At 47.2% G+C, this 16,913-nt stretch overlaps 1 protein-coding gene across 1 annotated transcript in view; it reads left to right on the forward strand.

Annotated features, from left to right (window-relative positions):
- LOC144104475 (uncharacterized) overlaps positions 1–16,913 on the forward strand; it is a 212,759-nt gene that overhangs the window by 129,604 nt on the left and 66,242 nt on the right.

The raw sequence follows: 16,913 nt of genomic DNA on the forward strand, positions 1-16,913 counted from the left end.
TCAGCTTGTGGGAACCCGTTAATTGACGGCAATTCGCGGAGACTGATCGCCTGTGGGAATGACGGTTGTGCACTTGGTTGACGCAACTTTTCTCACGGGCCGGGGGCAGGCTTCTGTTTTTGTTGTGCGAGAGTCGTGTTTATCACGGTTCGCTTTGATTTTTATTGCTTAAACGTAGTGGCGGTTATACTGTTTTCTTGTCGAGTTTGGGACTCCAGCTTTTCGTTCATTTGACTTCATAGAAGCGAAGGCGTCGAACCTTGGTTTTGTTTTCTCTGTGCTTGAGTCACGTTCTCGAGCAAACCTTGAAGGAACCGCGCAAATATAAACAGTAGACGACCGTGAACCTCCAGACTGAACCTGACCTTCAGGCTTGTGCGTTGTGCATTCATCGCACAGTTCGCCGTCCAGCATAACTAGGCTTTTGCAAGTTCCTGACGCGTTGTGGTATCCGCTTGTGACGTCAGGAAAGCCACGAATGCGACTGGATGGCTCGTAACGATGTCAACAAAGAAGCCCTGTTTTAGAGCTGAAAAAAAATTATAGGGACGCTTAATACACCTTAAGAGTGGAAAGGGACAGCATTGGTAGCAACGTACGCTGCTGATACATGTTTCTGTGTCAGTTATTTCACCACATACTCAGTGCTTTCACTGTCACCTTGTATTCATGTGCACACACAATCACGCGCCGAGTCCGCCAAGAACCGGTTCCAACCTGCTTGTCTCGCCATTTTTCGGTTGCGCGCTCCCGTTTGTTGTTTAGCTACTGATTTCCGCGCCCTCGTCACGTGACCTTGATACCTCATCGCCCTCTCGACCAGTCAGCGACTTTCGTGGCTAACGCAGGATAATATGAAGTGTAATGCTTTCCCATTGAGGCGGCGTGCTTGAAGTATATAGAGACTGGAGAACTTGGTTGCCATGGAAACAAAATAAAAAAAAACAAATGTTCGTGGGGGCCGCACTTGGCTCCAGACTCGGCCATGATTGCGTGAACATATTGTGCGCGTGTAAGGAATTGAACTTCGGTGCGCATGCGCTGATAGTTGTCGCTTCACGTGGGGCTTCCTTTGCCGGGATATTGCTCGAACAATTTGTTGGTTATGGTACAGACCAGGATGTCGCAAGCATATCAATAGACAATCCGTGGGCCGTCCATTGACATCTTAAGTGCCTGGTCAATGAACTCGCTATGAACTTTCTGTGGACTTTCTTACGAAGTTTCGACGAGGGAGCCAGGCTCCTCCAGCGCGATGCTGTCAGCTCATTTGTTCTTCAGACTTTCGCGTCGCGCCCTCTTCCGGCGTATTCGACTCCTTGAACGCATGCAGAATTTGCAGACGTGCGTGCATTTCTACGCCTTTGCAGCCTGTTCCAGTAAACTTGAAAAGGACGTGTCGTTGTTCTCGCGGGGTTGCGCTCAATTAAGCGCGTGCAATGCAGAACGCAGTCTGACTGAGCTGAAATTGAAATAAGCACGGCCCCGCGACCCGCACATTTGACGGCGGAGGGCGACCGCTTTCTCGGCGCATGTCTTGTATTTCAAGGAAGAAATCGGTTGAGTGTTGAATAGCGCTCAAGTACTCCACAATGGATGTCTACCAACGGGCGCCATTGTCTGCCCTGGTGCAAGAAATCTTTTTACAGGCGCGTGGCAGATGTTAACCGATATGAATTATTCTCAGGTTCTCTATATGTGGCGCCGTCTCTAGGCCCTATATAGTTATGCCTCATTAGTATGGACACTTAAATTTGGTTCCAGAGCAAAACTGTCCGTAAAGCGAGTCGTCCGTAGTAATTTATTTGCAAATACTGTTGGGCCCCGCCGCGGTGGCTCAGTGGTTAGGGCGCTCGACTACTGATCCGGAGTTCTCGGGTTCGAACCCGACCGCGGCGGCTGCGTTTTTATGGAGGAAAAACGCTAAGGCGCCCGTGTGCTGTGCGATGTCAGTGCACGTTAAAGATCCCCAGGTGGTCGAAATTATTCCGGAGCCCTCCACTACGGCACCTCTCTCTTCCTTTCTTCTTTCACTCCTTCCTTTATCCCTTCCCTTACGGCGCGGTTCAGGTGTCCAACGATATATGAGACAGATACTGCGCCATTTCCTTTCCCCAAAACCAATTATTATTATTATTATTATTATTATTATTATTATTATTATTATTATTATTATTATTATTATTATTATACTGCTGGCCGTGGGGCCGTTACAGTGGTGGGACGTGACACTTGAGGAGTTACATGTTTCTTTTCCATTATACAGAAATGCGAAAATACAAAGTCATCGTCATCTACACATATATTTTGCAGCGTATTTTTTTTTACAGAAGCAGTGTTAATAAATATTTACTTTAAAAATAGTTATTTCAGACAGAGAAGGAAAAAGGAAAACATTTCTACATTCCCGACCTTCATCTTAGGCGAGATGAATCACCAAGTGGTTAGGCGTATGACATTGAAAAAAAAAAATTTTTTTAGTGCGAAATGGGGATAGCTTTTTTGAACGTTGTTGATGTACTGGACTGTAAGAGACATGCTGGTAAACCATTCCATTCTGCTATCGTCCCACGAAAGTAGGAATTAGCGTACATATTAATGCTTGGGTTCGGGGTTTGGTATGAGTATTCATTGCTTGCTCTCAGACGTGTAAGTTGTTTTGAGACCAAGTAATGGGAGGTATTGATATTGAAGGAATTTCTTCAGAGCTGAAATAAAATTTTAGTCTGCTCATTCGGCATGAATGAATCGCGAAGGAAAATAACTAATCAGAAGATAAAAAGACGCTTTGGTTAAGGAATGGTGGCCAGTCAAGTTGAGATACACAATTGGGGGGGGGGGGGGGTGTTCAGCCCATTATCCTGGTCGCCATTATGGATGAATTAATGCACTGCAGCTTCACGCGCCTAGTCGTCTATGACACGCTTCATGGCGTTCCATGACTAAATGACCTAACTCCTGCTACTGTTGTTCTCATCCCACAAACCGCTACTGCATATTAGCATTCAGCAGCTGACAGCTGCTGAATGTGGCTCTCTACATTGCACAAGCTGCGGCGTGTTTTTTTTTTTCACAGACATTCATGCAATTCGGAAAACGGGCTAGGCGCATCGACTGGGCAACTTCACGCTGTAAAGCATGAAACCACAAAATGAAAGAACCATCACTTAGTCATTAGCAATTTTGCACTACATTTCTACGGTGCTTTGCACTCAACAAGCAGAAAGTGAAACATCTGGTCGGGGCAGTCGATATCCTGTTCTCATCTCATATTAACGAAACAAAAATGCATGGCCTCAACGTTCTCTGTGCATTTCTGCTCGTCCATAGTCCGGAAGCCGCATTAACGAGATGCCGTATTAATGAGACGTAAATACATTAAAAAACTCTGGTCCCCCCAGGCAAATTGTCCATAATTCGGGACGTCCATATTAACGGGAGTCGTATTAACTAGGCACGACTAGTCTGTATACTCATGCCAAGGACGTCCGCTTAGTTTTTGGCGGCTTAGAAGACGATACAGCAAGGAATAGAAAATGCATGTATTTGTACAAAACGTATGTATAGCGGATGCTAACAAGGCCCTGTGTTGTGTCCTTAACAGCTCTCTGGTTTTCGAACGCTGCAAGCAGTGCTATCGCTCCATGACTATTTTTTCTCTAGACGGCCGGGGTGCGGCGGGAGGTTAGGGCGGTGAGGATGGCCAGAAAGGCGCGACACAAAATTTAAAAAAAATGTTTAACTGGCAATAAAAAGCACCAGGGGCTTGGCCAATCGGCTCCGTGCGGACACCATCTTTCAAGCGGTCAAGAAGAGGGGAGCCACGGGCTATAAACGTTTTTTCCCGTTATGCGTAAACAACTTTTTTTCCGGCTGGCTGCCGCTCCTTTCATTCTTTTTGGCTGTTTTCTTTCCTGACCCTTTAAATAGCGCGGCGCGTATGCATCCGTCTTTTTTTTTTTGTTTCCTCTGGCGGCTCTCGAGTGATGTGACTGCGGCACTGCCGTAGTTGCCTCACAGTGTGGCACGTGCGTGCGCTTTCGCGTTGCGTTGTTCGAACAGTGCACGGTTTTATCGCATTGCATGCTGGGTTGGCGCTGCGCGGTGAGAGAGTTAATGTGATGTCGCAACCTAGCTAGTTACGTGCAGTGTCGGCGGAGCAGGAAAATCGAACGTGATTTCTAGTCGCCTTGGTGCGCTGCGTGCTATACTGACGTGATGGGCTCAAGATCTTATTCTTGAAGCTTTCTTTAAGTTTAAGTGTACTCTCTACATAAAATCAATGTGACAATAGAAAGGCAGTATAACTTCAATTAAGATTTTGAAGCATTGATTAGGGCTCAATAGAAAGGCAATATTGTTTCAATGAAGGTTTTGCAGCATTTATTAGGACTCAATAGAAAGTTAATATAGTTTCAGTAAAGATTTTGAAGCATTGATTAGGACTCACTAGAAAGGCAATACTGTTTCAACGAAGATTTTGCAGCATTTATTAGGACTCAATAGAAAGTTAATATAGTTTCAGTAAAGATTTTGAAGCATTGATTAGGACTCAATAGAAAGGCAATACTGTTTCAACAAAGATTTTGCAGCATTTATTAGGACTCAATAGAAAGTTAATATAGTTTCAGTAAATATTTTGAAGCATTGATTAGGACCGTTTTAGCCCGACAGCGCTGGTATTTGTGGACCGCCGGCTTCCTTGAAATCAACGGCGACTAGTCGTGGCGATGGGAAAGCTAAGCCTAACCGGCCGCGCTGATGTTAGGGTTGGCTTTGGCATCAATTTACGTTCAGCCGCCTTCCGCTATCTTTGGTAACTGACGATTTGACCCTATTCTTCGATGAATATGTTGGACAAGGCGCCTTCTGCAAATACGTCAGTGCATGTAGTTGTGCGAGCAGGAATGAAAATTGTTCTGATGTCTGCACTTTGTACTGGCGCACAAAACGCGGAACCACCCTCATTGTTCATATTCGTTTGTCATGAACGCAAATTAATGAATAGGCCATTAGCCATTAATGATGAGGACTGCTTTCCCCATCAGCCGTATCGACGGCTGCGGTTATATATACAGCGGGTATCGGGTATCAACGGCCATAGTAGGATACAACTTAAAAAAAGAACAGCTGTTGCTAACACTGGGCCACGGTCCGTGGCGTCCTGTATTACTCCGCTGGAGTAACACTACTAAACTATATCAACTTTTTACTGTGTGACTATATTAAACAAGCCAGGTATCAAAATTCTGAATATAATTTTTCTCTTTGTCATTAGGCCTTCAGCAAAGTTTTAACAACGGATTACTTCTTGTCGTGGAGGAATTCTGTGGTGTGGTCGTGAATATGAGCGGAGTTTCATTGCAGACTTAAGTTGTATCCGACACACATGCAGCGTGCGCGGCTATTAATAGTCCTCGGAAGGACATCGTTAGGGATATACGCTGCAGTGGCCACTGGAGCTGCCACTGTGGCTTCGCAGTGTTAATCACGTGATTTTAGGACAGTGCACTTGTTTCATATAACTCATTATCTCCGTGTTGTATTCCTGCGAGCTGTGTTTAACAATAGCAAGAGTAAAGATGAGGAGCCACATGATTCGAGTTACAGGGAGAGCTACTAGTAGGCGGCTAGCGTCTGCCGCATTTCGCCGCCGTCGAAGTGGGCCCAATGCAATCGGGATTCGATCTCGCTGCCTTTAATTGGGATCAACATCCGAGCGCCAAAACACAGCGATTGCGGCACGTATAGAGGTGTAGGTTCTCGTGACAGATTTTGTTGGGATGTACTCTTACAAAATTTCTTTAGCCTATAGAGTTTCCATAGGCTTCTGTTTATAAAGTTTATAGGCTCTCTATAGACAAACCCTGGAGAACACTCTATAGGCAATACAGATCCTATAGACAGTCTATAGACAATCTATAGATTTATGGCCATACATATTTAGAAGACTTTTGTCTATATACAGTCTATAGACTATGAGTAGACAAAAAAAATCTATAGGAAGGTAATAGAGTCTATAAGAAGTTTATAGACTGTCTATAGACCATTTTAATAAAGGCAGGGCGGTAAGTTTATTAAAGGGAACACGCGATTTTGTTGCCGTGCTCTTCGGTGCGCCAGTGTGTCCGTCGCGACCGCCCATCGAAGCGAAGTTTTAGACGACGCGAAGCGTCACGTCCGGGTCCATCTGCGCCTATGCCTGTTAGTTTGATGTGGGGCCACGTGCTCTCGTGTTCACCTTAAAAGCGGACCGCCCTGTACATACTGCGCTGTATGCAGGTTCTTGAAACATAGGACGCCTATTGAAGTTTCAACCTGTCATTGAAACGAGGGGCAATGTAGCCAGTATTGTGAGCGAAAGGAAAAGTTATCTTAAGTGAACGTGCGCTGATTGGTAGCTGGAGAACACTATAGCATGCTCATTTTTTTTTTAATTTTTCGTCGCACCATAGAAATGCACATTTCTCACCGCACCACGTCCACTCCTTCATATTACGGTCGTTGGTGTAATTTTTCTCAGGTGTATGCAATCGCCGTCATGCTAAAAAAATAATGATAAACTCTCTCCTTTGCCCTCGCTCGCACAACCGAAACTGTCCGTGTCTCCCGCATCTTCGTCTATATTTTCTCTTTTTTTAATCCCCGTCTCCCCTATCCCTGCAGCGTAGCGCAGTTGCGGTGTTACCACTCAGCTCGATGAACAGTTGCGTTGCGCCAGTCGGTTTTCTCTTTCTTTAGCAGACCGCATTCTCTCCGCCAAAAGTGTCGGCCTGCCTTCCCGAAAACTTGGATATATTTGCCTGCTACGCAAAAGCCCGTATCCGTTGCACACGGCCCCTTCTAAGCGTGATTCTGAAGGTTCCGAAGCGTCGGGTTGCGTTGACTGCGCCGCCAAGCCGTCCGATGATACCTGGCGTATCTCGTCAGTCGTTATGCTCCCAGAAATGCATCACAGTGGAAGAGCAGTCTTTTCAATGCGACAGCATTACTTGGCTGTGTCGGCGAGGTCGTGTCATCAAAACGTGTCCGCAGCAGTCGTGGCGTTCTCAGAAGAGGTAGGATCAAACGAACGGTAGTAATTTATAGAGGACGATGTGAGAATGGTGGGCAAAATAAATTATGTCGATAGGATGATTAGTTAATTAGATTAGAGCCAAAAACGTCGAAAAACCGTCAAAAAAGCGCGGACATCGATATATAGTGGGTGAACGGGAAAACAACTGTGGACGGTAAAATAGTGACAAAAAAGGCAGAGGAGTGGAAATAAACGTTTTAACGAAGAGTTTTATTGACATAGATTAATTAGAAGCAGAAGTCGTGCAGAAGAATGGGGGGGGGGGGGGAGGCGGAAAAGCAGCAATGACGCCAAATTTGAAAAACAAAGCGTGTGATTGAGGTGAATGGGGCGTAATCAGAGTAAATGTGAAGAGAGGCGACGAGTGCTGAGGAGGTGTCAGTGCTTTCGCATTCTCCCAATGCGGGTCGCCGCAGTGATCTCTAACGTTCTTTTTTTTTTCTTTAACTATGCAGTCACGCCAACCCAGCTAGCAGCCTCTCAGTGACGGTCTAGCCGCTCTTATTCCGGCTTGCCGCGCTGTCTGTTTTTTTTTCTTTTATAGGGCGGAAAAAAGGGGGGGGGGGTAGTTTTTGAACAGCACTATACAGCTCGAATAAACACATGGGCCCACACTCACGAGCACGTGTACGCACTGCTGCGATGTTTCAAACGCCGCCGCTCTGCGCAACCGAGCTGCTAGCTTGTACCGCATACTACACACGCGAAGCCCAGGGCTGCGACGCTTATAGGAGCGTGACCGCAGCTTGTGTCGAACCCTCGACGATTGCCTTCCTTCCTTCCTCCCTCCTGGTGGCCGCTGCTGGCGAGGGAAGTAGAAACAAAAGCTCCAAGCGAGACAAGATAAACAGTCAAGAACAGGGTGAGGAGGTGGATGGGAGAGAGAGGAGGTGAGGGTTAAAACATTTTCCGGCGCTCGTTTCCGAAGGGTGAGAGAGCCGTGTGTCTGTGAGTGGTGGTGGGTATTGCTTGCGAGCACGGCACTCTCCTCGGTGGTAGCCGCTGCACATACGCCTTGTGCGCTTCGCGTCTGCGTCGGACTGCGGGAAAACGTGTACCCTGATTAGGTAAGCGTGATTATGCCTTTCTGATTCTATAATCTCGTTTTTTTTTCCCCCTCGGCGCCCTCATCGCGTCGAACGGATTTCACCTCTCTTCTGCTATACCCTGCCTTGGTGGCTCATGGTCGTTCGGCTCCGGAAGCTCAAGGTCGCGGGATCGAATCCTCACTTCGGCGGCCGCATTTAGATGGAGACCTGTGGTGTCAAAGCGCCCGTGTGCTGATCAGTGTCAGCGCACGTTGAGGGATCCCAGTTGTTCGCTCGAGATTAATACGGAATCCTTACCGCAGCGGTGACCTAGTCGCTTGAGCGTCCTCCTCGCATGCGGGAGGTGCGCGGTTCGATCCCCAGTGCCGCCGGGTACTCACCGGTGATGCAATGGGTACAAGGTTTCGCCTGCCTCGTGCTCGGCTTATTGATGATAAAATCTAAGAGCACTTGCTGCTGGGCTAGTTGGTTTTGGTTCATAATTAGTTTTTAGGCGCAAAAAAGGACAAGACACATAGGGTGGGTGACAGGACGAAGCGCCAACTTCCAACTGATTTTATTGCATGCGTGAAACGTACTTAAATAGCTTGTCGTCACATGTGCAGATGGGTCACCTAAAGCTTGGTCACGCGCCTTATCAAGTCGTACTTGAGCTTTAGGTGACCTATCTGCACATGTGACGACAAGCTATTTAAGTACGTTTCACGCATGCAATAAAATCAGTTGGAAGTTGGCGCTTCGTCCTGTCACCTACCCTATGTGTCTTGTCCTTTTTTGCGCCTAAAAACTATTTAATTATGATGATAAAATGCCTGGGAAATGGGTCTCTGACCCCACCTTGAGTAGAAGGTACAACCTTGTGTCATGGCGCTCTTTTGCCACAGATGCCCTTGCGCCATAAAAAATCATCACCGATACGGAATCATCCGCTACGGTCACCCTCGTAAACCGAACCGCCACTGATCTGCTCTTTGCGTTAACCTAACTGTACCGCCCTGCGTTTATCACGTGCGATACCGGAGTGTCTAAAACTAAACTAAAGTCGAATCTCGATTATTCGAAGTTTTGAATGGGGTGAAAACTGTTTGAATCGCGCGCAGTTTGGATTAAGTGGGAGCCAAGCTTATTCTTTGTGGACGCGATGTTTACGGGAGCAACCCGCGTCGTTTCGGATAAACCGGAGGTTCGAGTTAAGCGAGTTTGGAATTACCAAGAATCCGCTGCATTTCACGAACCGACGTGCCCATATGTGCGCTACGCAAGCGCTTAAAAAGCAATATATGCAGTATATAAAGCATTGTAGCTCCAATAAATAAATCGTGCAATCAAACATGGCAATCAAGTCATTAAGCCATAAGACGTCTCCTAACAGATTTCTCATACACGACAGCCGGAACTACTTGAAATGGCACACTTGCCAGTTATGCAATATTTAAAACACCACAGCACATATGTAAATTAAAAAAGGGCAATAAAGTACAGCAGACAAGTGCACTGTGAGAAAAGCACAACTACTTCGACAGATATTTTACCTAAGACTAGTAATCAGAGCATTGTTCATGCGATTTTTGTTCTGAAATCTTAAGAAATTGTTTCCTCAACTGGTTTAGCGTGGGCCTAGTATCATAACTGTACCTGTTTAGTAGTAATGGAGGCAAAACGCTAAGGTGCTGTGCGATGTCAGCGCACGTTAAAGATCCCCAGGTGGTCGAAGTTATTCCGGAGCCCTCCACTACGGCACCCCTCTCTCTTCCCTTCTTCCTTCTCTCTCTCCTTTATTCCTTCCCTTACGGCGCGGTTCAGGTGTCCAACGATATATGAGACAGATACTGAGCCACTTCCTTTCCCCAAAAACCAATTATTATTATTGTTATTGTTGTTATTATTATTATGAGTAGTTGTAGTAGTAGTATTAGTAGTAGTAGTGATGGAAGGTTATGTTTTAGTGACTGGCTCTTATAATTACTCTCTAAGAAGCCTGTAGACAGTCTTTGGACCATTTTTGTAAGAGAAACGTGTTGTCTTGGAGGTCGCAAAATAGTGTGCATGATTAGACCAGGGTTACCGCTTTAGTCTTACTGTGTACTTAATGCATAACTGCAGAAGGCCGCACCTCACTGGAACCGTCCCAGAAGGTGTCAAAGGCAGTCGGGTGCCTTTGTGGCCCCTCGCGTGATTCGAGCACATCTTCCGCGGTGTCCTTTGAGAAAGTCCCGCTTGGGCGCACGTGTGTGTGACAAAGACGCGAAGCGCATTTTGTCGTGCAGGCTCACCGCTCAACCTCTGTTTTCTCGGAAAGAGAGGCTTACGAACTATTGAGAGAGAAAAAAGTCGCCATGTGGGATTTGTGAAGTCCTTTTTCTTCGTCCCCCGCCGCCATTCCTTGCGCCGAATTCGTTGTATTCGATGGCAGCGAATTGAATATATGTTCCTTGATGCGAGAGTTGTGTCGCGAACGCGATTTGCCCTCGTAACAGACGTCATCTGTTTGCGCTTTGCGTGGCGCCTCCATGCGCGAGTTTCATCGTTTATCATTCGTGGGCATCGGTTCTCCGCTATAGTCTTGTGTTCGACGCCAGCTGACGCTATAGCCCATAAAGCTTTCCGGTTTTACGGCGATGGGGACTTTCTCCGGAGTTTTAACGGCGCCGGGTAGTGAAAACCCCCGGGGCCTGACTAATAGCCCAGCCGCGGGCACGCCTTTTGTGTTCCTGGCTGTTGGTATAATCTCCCGTATGGCTAACGGTTCCTGACCATTGCAACGAGATTGATCGGTCCAGTATTGCACAACTTACGCACCGCTAGATCTTGGGGTTTGTGCCCATATAAAAATGGCCTATAGACAGTCTTTACCCTTCTTATAGATGATATTAGCAAGTCGAATCGACTGAAAATAGTGATGGAATGACGTTTTGGCTTCTACACGAGAGCCTTGCTCAGAATGAGCTGTTCACAATCATGTACCATCCCGATCAGACGGGATTCCGTCAGACCCTTCACTACAAACTTCTTATAGACTCTGTTGCCTGCGTATAGATATTTCTTTTTGTCTATTCGTAGCCTATAGACTGCCTATAGACAGAAGTGTACTAAAAATGTATGACCATAAATCTGTAGATTGTCTGTAGGCTGTCTATATGATTTGTATCGCCTATAGACCGTTCTCTAGGGTTCGTCAATAGGCAATGCATAGACTTTAAAGACTGAAGTCTATGGTCAGTCTATAGACTTTATAGACAGAAGTCTATGGGCAGTCTATAGAGTGTCTAAAGAAGTTTTTGTAAATGCATTTTCGGGTTTTATCGGTGATTTTCGTGCTCGGTCCTTCCTGCACCTTCTGCACGACGACTGATAAGGAAACGGTGGGGACAACCGTCTTAGCGTGGTCTTCCGGCGTTATACGAGAGAGACCGACGTTGCCTTCGGACGGCGCCTTGGTCGCCGTATATAATAAAACACGCCCCTCGTTGCCGCTCCGACGCGTCCCGACAAAGCGGCCGAACAAAATGCCTCCGCGTGCCACTCGATGCGGAACGGGATCCTTTCTTTGTGGCCGCCCCATCCAATGTCCACAAAAGGGACGATGGGCGCGCCCCTCGGTGCGTGGAGGCGGAATGATTGGACGGTGGTGGGCTGGTCCGTATATAGTGAGTGCACCTAGTTTTCCGCCACGTTGGATTCGCGCTGTTTTTTTTTTTCTCTTCGTGCGCCTATTGTTTCGGTATAGGTCTGTGCATGTTGGTTTTGTTCAGTGTCACCCGCAACCAACAGTCCAGTGTATTCCATAAGCGGAGAGAGATTGCTTGTCCGGGCGAAAAACGCGTGCGTCGATGATCCTGTGCGGATATTTGTATCCCCGCACTACCTATGAAGCTTTCCGTGTTTGGGCCAATGTTGACGGGGATCCCCCAAGCTGGAGTGGATTCGTAATAAAAGAACAACTGCTTATTAACGGGAAAGATTTTTATATGGTTATGCGGCGTCAGCAAAAAGTGTCCGCAAGTTTTGTCGGCACGATTATGTCGATCTGTGGATATAAATGTGCAAAAGTTTGATTGTGTTAGGTAGTGCGTGGGTAGATCTCGAAATGGGAAAAGTTTGGTTGATTAATCGTAATTGGTTAATTAAATTGAATTAATAAAAATTAATGTGTTTGAAGCAGGTTTTGTGTGACTCATTCGACGAAAAACGATGTAAATGCGTGAGAATAAGCTTACTTAGGATAAGAAAGGAAAACACGAAATGAAAAAGAAAATAAACTTCAATTTAATTAAAGATAAAAACAACTACAATAATACAAAATAAATCGAATGAAAAAGGAAGGGAGAAAGAAAGGAAAGGGAAAAGCCTTCGCATTTCAGCTCTTAAGCAGACTTAAGTGGAATCCTGTAATTTTTGGCATCCACCCAAGCACAGCCATAGGGCTGCGAAGTAAAGCTGTACAGCTTCCACAGAAACTTCGTCGTTAAAGAAAAATAAGCCCTGGTCCGGGGTCTTTTATCTTTGTTATTACACCTTTGTGACTATGGATTGCAGTCCATTTTTTTTTTCACAACAGTAGTTTTTGGTCATATCCTCCTGTTCATAAGGTAAGTGTAGCGCAAGTAACTCTTTGGCAAAGTTCACTATCCGCTTATTGCTGGACAGAAGCGCTGCCGACCTAGCAGGCGCCATCGGTGAGTCTTATGGAGCCCATGTATGGAAGCGATTATAGTTCGTTCCCGCTGCTGTCTATAGTCGGATACAACTCAAGAGCGCAGCGGCTAATTCCCCTCAGAGGAGGCTGTCCAGCCAATGGCGTCAACCGGTTTTTCCTCTTGCACCTGGTAGCATGACATGACAGTGAGCTAGCAGGTGTTCAGGGATAACCACTGATTAACGATTAACTGAGACTTCGTGGTAATCAGTCGATGCCATTGGCTGGAGTTTCTTCGTTGAGGGGAATTTGTCCCTCCGCTGCCCGGCCCTTTTTACAGGGCCAAAAACGCATGAAAGGAGTCGCATCTGGCCAATAAATTCCGAGAATCACTTTGCACCCTCGCGCGCACCTGTCGCGTCACCCCTATTTCTCGTGGGACCTTAGAAGAAAGACGTGCCGCTGTTTAATCTCCGGGCGTCCTGTGTCTTCATCGCGGTCATGCTTTGCAGGCGCATTCGGAATGCGTCTACCCCCCCGCCCTCCTCAGATGCTTGCCCCCCCCCCCCCCCCCACCACCGCTTCGCTGCATGTTTGCGCGGCTGGCTATGCTACCCGTCTCGCTAATACATGCCTCGTCGTGTTGCAGCACCAACAGCCACGTCCCTTTTGCGCTCTGGTTATGTATGTATAGCGTACATGTAACAAGATTACGAAACTATGCGTGTGTAACTGTACCGCCATCTGTGCGATCTTCCACGCACTTTTGCGCAAGAGGAGCCCGCTTCCAGATTTGTTTCAAGATGCAGGGCTGCGTTGCACACCCACACAGCCTTTCGTAACACCCTGTGTACGGCATTGCAACATTACAGGCGAGAGCTTTGGTCGCCACGTCCGTATTGGGCTGCCCTATAAGATGCCTGAAATTTTTGTTTTGTTTTTGTGTCTTTTTTTTTCTTTTCTGCGTAGCGCGCGAAATTTAGTACAGCCAGAACGTACCGTACCCCCTCGGTGGCATTGATGCGGACGCATTTGCCGTCGTTTGTGGACCGTGTGACTTCAGAATTTCTCCTATTTTCTGGCGCAGATTAAGGGTCGCAATCAACTTGAGACGCGTGGAAACTAACAAAAACATCCCTAACAGCACGAACAGGCTTTACGGGGTTCGCTAGCCTCCAAATCTCTTGCGTGGGAGCGCTCCAAGCGGGCTCCTCCATGGACTTGTTCTCCACATCGTATGCAAGAAAAGCCACTCTGACCCTTAAACTTTTGTCTAGGGTGTTACAACTTGAGGCCTGCTTGCTTTCGAAGTATGCCTCGCTAAGCACTCCGCGCGGGCACCGTCTAAGAGTGCGACAGTTCTCGGTGAACGCACTTTTTTCTCTTCGCCTAATGATTACGCTCTCGCTCTTAAAGAGAACGGTTTTCGATAGTTGCGCTTGGCCGACCTTAAGTCAGATTGTCTCTCGGTTCAGCCGCATTGCCATCCGCGAAGTCTTTTACGGTACAGTCCGCGGGGTTCGTCGTTCTAAGTGCGTTTCTCTCTCTTTCTCTGGCTCGTATCATTTGCCACGTGGCCTCTCTCGTTCTCGAAAGCTCGCTCGCCTAAACGCCTCTGTAACACTTCGCGTGTGGGTTGCACACTTTTAAAGGCGAATGCCTTTATAGGCTCATGACTCGCCAGCTGGGGTGTTCGCAGAAAAGTGTCACGCTATAGCCGTCAGTCAAACTGATGACGTCATCAAAATAAAACGTAATAAAAAGCAAAAACATTAAAAAGGAATGAAAATAACAATCGGGAAGAATGTAAAATAAAATAATGAAGGTAAATATAAGATACAGTAGAAAATTTTTTAAAATATTTAAAAGCACCACGCGTACTGCCGTCGGGGAAAAAAACCCGCGTTGTGGAAAGTTGCATGCTTTCGCATTCCTGCACGCGAGCAGACTTAAGTGCATGCCCTCAGAAATGTTTCGCTAGCCCTCGTACTATACCGCCTTCTCCGCCTTTGTTTGGGGTGACGGCAACCTTTTACCGCCTTGGCCGGTATATAGCCCCTCAACGGGCGAGTTCCATTACGCGCAGAATGCAATAGAGCACACGGGACTCGGAGCTCAATACGGCAACAGACTACGGCCTTAGCGAGCGCGGCCGTTTCCCCGTGTACAGCGAGCTTGTTGCGGAGTCGCTCAGTTGCGAGGAGCCGCGGGCATCCCTAATGGCTCCTCTCTGAACAGCGTGCTGCTAGTATGTGCACCCTAATGTGGCTGCATTGTTGCGCTGTCGCCGACGAAAAGTCCGACGAGGTCGGTACAATGCAACGACCCTTCTTGTTTTGTTTTTTTCGCATAGTCTCTCCCATTCTTGTCACGTGATGTGTGTGGAGTGTCCTTTTCCCAGGGGATATCAGGGGCGCGTGTGGCGACTGAGATTGAGCCGGCGATTAAGGGCGAACTGGAGCGGAATTAAAATGGGCTGTCTATGTAGAGTATGCTGGCCCTGCTAGATATCGAATTCCAGGGCGATAAGGGGGAGGGGGGCGATAAAGTGCGAGTGGGAGGTCTTACCCTCAGTGCGGCTCCATCACGGTACTGCCATCCTTACAAACATTTCTTTAGACACTCTATAGACCGTTCATAGACTTGTGTCTATAAAGTCTATAGGCTGGCTATCGACCATTCCTTGAGAGCAGTGTATAGGCAATACAAATCCCGTAGACAGCCTATAGACAATCTATGGATTTATGGCCACACACATTTAGTACACTTTTTCTATGAATAGAGAAAAAGAAATACCTATAGAAAGGCAATAGATTTGATATGAAGTCTATAGACTGTCTATAGACCATTTTTATAAGGACAAGAATGCTTTCACAAACAAAAGGCACAAAATTAATGACTGTCTTTCAGCATGCCTTGAAATATGTTTTAAAAAACGCCATTTTCGTACTTCTGAGCACTCTGATCTAAAAGCGTTTCAGAGATGTTCTTTTCAGCGCCTGTCATGATACCGGTTTGAATCGCATGGTCTGGGAAAGATAGTTGTTGCCAAATTACTGCGCCCCGAGAATTCTCACGGTTGGCTAACAGGAGGCGTCACCATAATGGCTGCCACGTCGGCTAGCGGGAAAGGGAAGAGGTTGCGTATGGGAGAACGGTAGAGTTATCTCCTTGTGCGCTTTGTATAGCGGCTGTTTTGGCTCGCCTTTCTCGCCCTCGATGTGGTCAGTGTACGGTTGTTCAGCATAACATATTCATAACAACTTCGTAGTAGCCCGGGACAACTTCCAGGGTTGTCACAAATAACCCAGCCCGAGTGCCGTTGGCTTTCCGGGCAAAAAACGACCTAATTCAAGGAATTCACCCGCTGTATAAAATGCTCCGGTACAACTCTGCTCTATAGCTGCTATGAACTGGATTTTGAAAAGCAGCGCTACTTCACAGTACGCCGTCTTGTGGCCCTGACTCCTCTGCTCAAAACCGCGCCATCTCCGTTGATAGCGGTGAATATGAAACGAACAGTATGCTTTTTCGGAGAGCGTGCTGATCCCTGTCGGGTTAACACAATGTTAGCAAAGTTTTCTAGTTTTCGTGCGCGTTCTGTTGCGCAACTCCAGCGTCTAGTCTGCTTTTAAGAGCCCAATACTTCTGTACCGACCACCATGGGGAGTGTTCTGAGCGCGCGGGCCTGTAGGCGTGGTTCTGTGGAGAGAGCCTTTTTCTATTTGCCTTTCGTTACGCCCAGGGCAGGAAGCGTTTCGAAGACAGGCGCTGTCTCGTCGAGTCGGGAAACTTCGTGACGCGTTCCTTGTCGCCAGGGGGAAGGATATTGATGAATCGCGGGCGGCGTCGCGGAAGATTGAATGGTCCGCTGCTCAGTATAGGCCTGCGTGTGTGTATACACTCAGCGTCTGCGGCGAAGGCATATCTGTCAACGCGGAAGACAGCTCGTATACCCGTGCACAGGCATGGGCGTATGGAGTGTTGATAGGTGTAACCTCGATCGATCCATTTCGCCTCGATTTCAGGCGCCACGCTGCATTCGGCGTATAGCCGGTTGGTCTTTGCTCCCTTCGGCTGAGTGCTGCCCCTTACAAAAATTGTTTTAGACAGTCTATAGACTTTCCATAGACTTCTGTCTATAAAGTTT

This window comes from Amblyomma americanum, chromosome 9, assembly GCF_052857255.1.
Source record: "Amblyomma americanum isolate KBUSLIRL-KWMA chromosome 9, ASM5285725v1, whole genome shotgun sequence".
In the NCBI taxonomy this organism is placed as follows: Eukaryota; Metazoa; Arthropoda; class Arachnida; order Ixodida; family Ixodidae; genus Amblyomma; species Amblyomma americanum.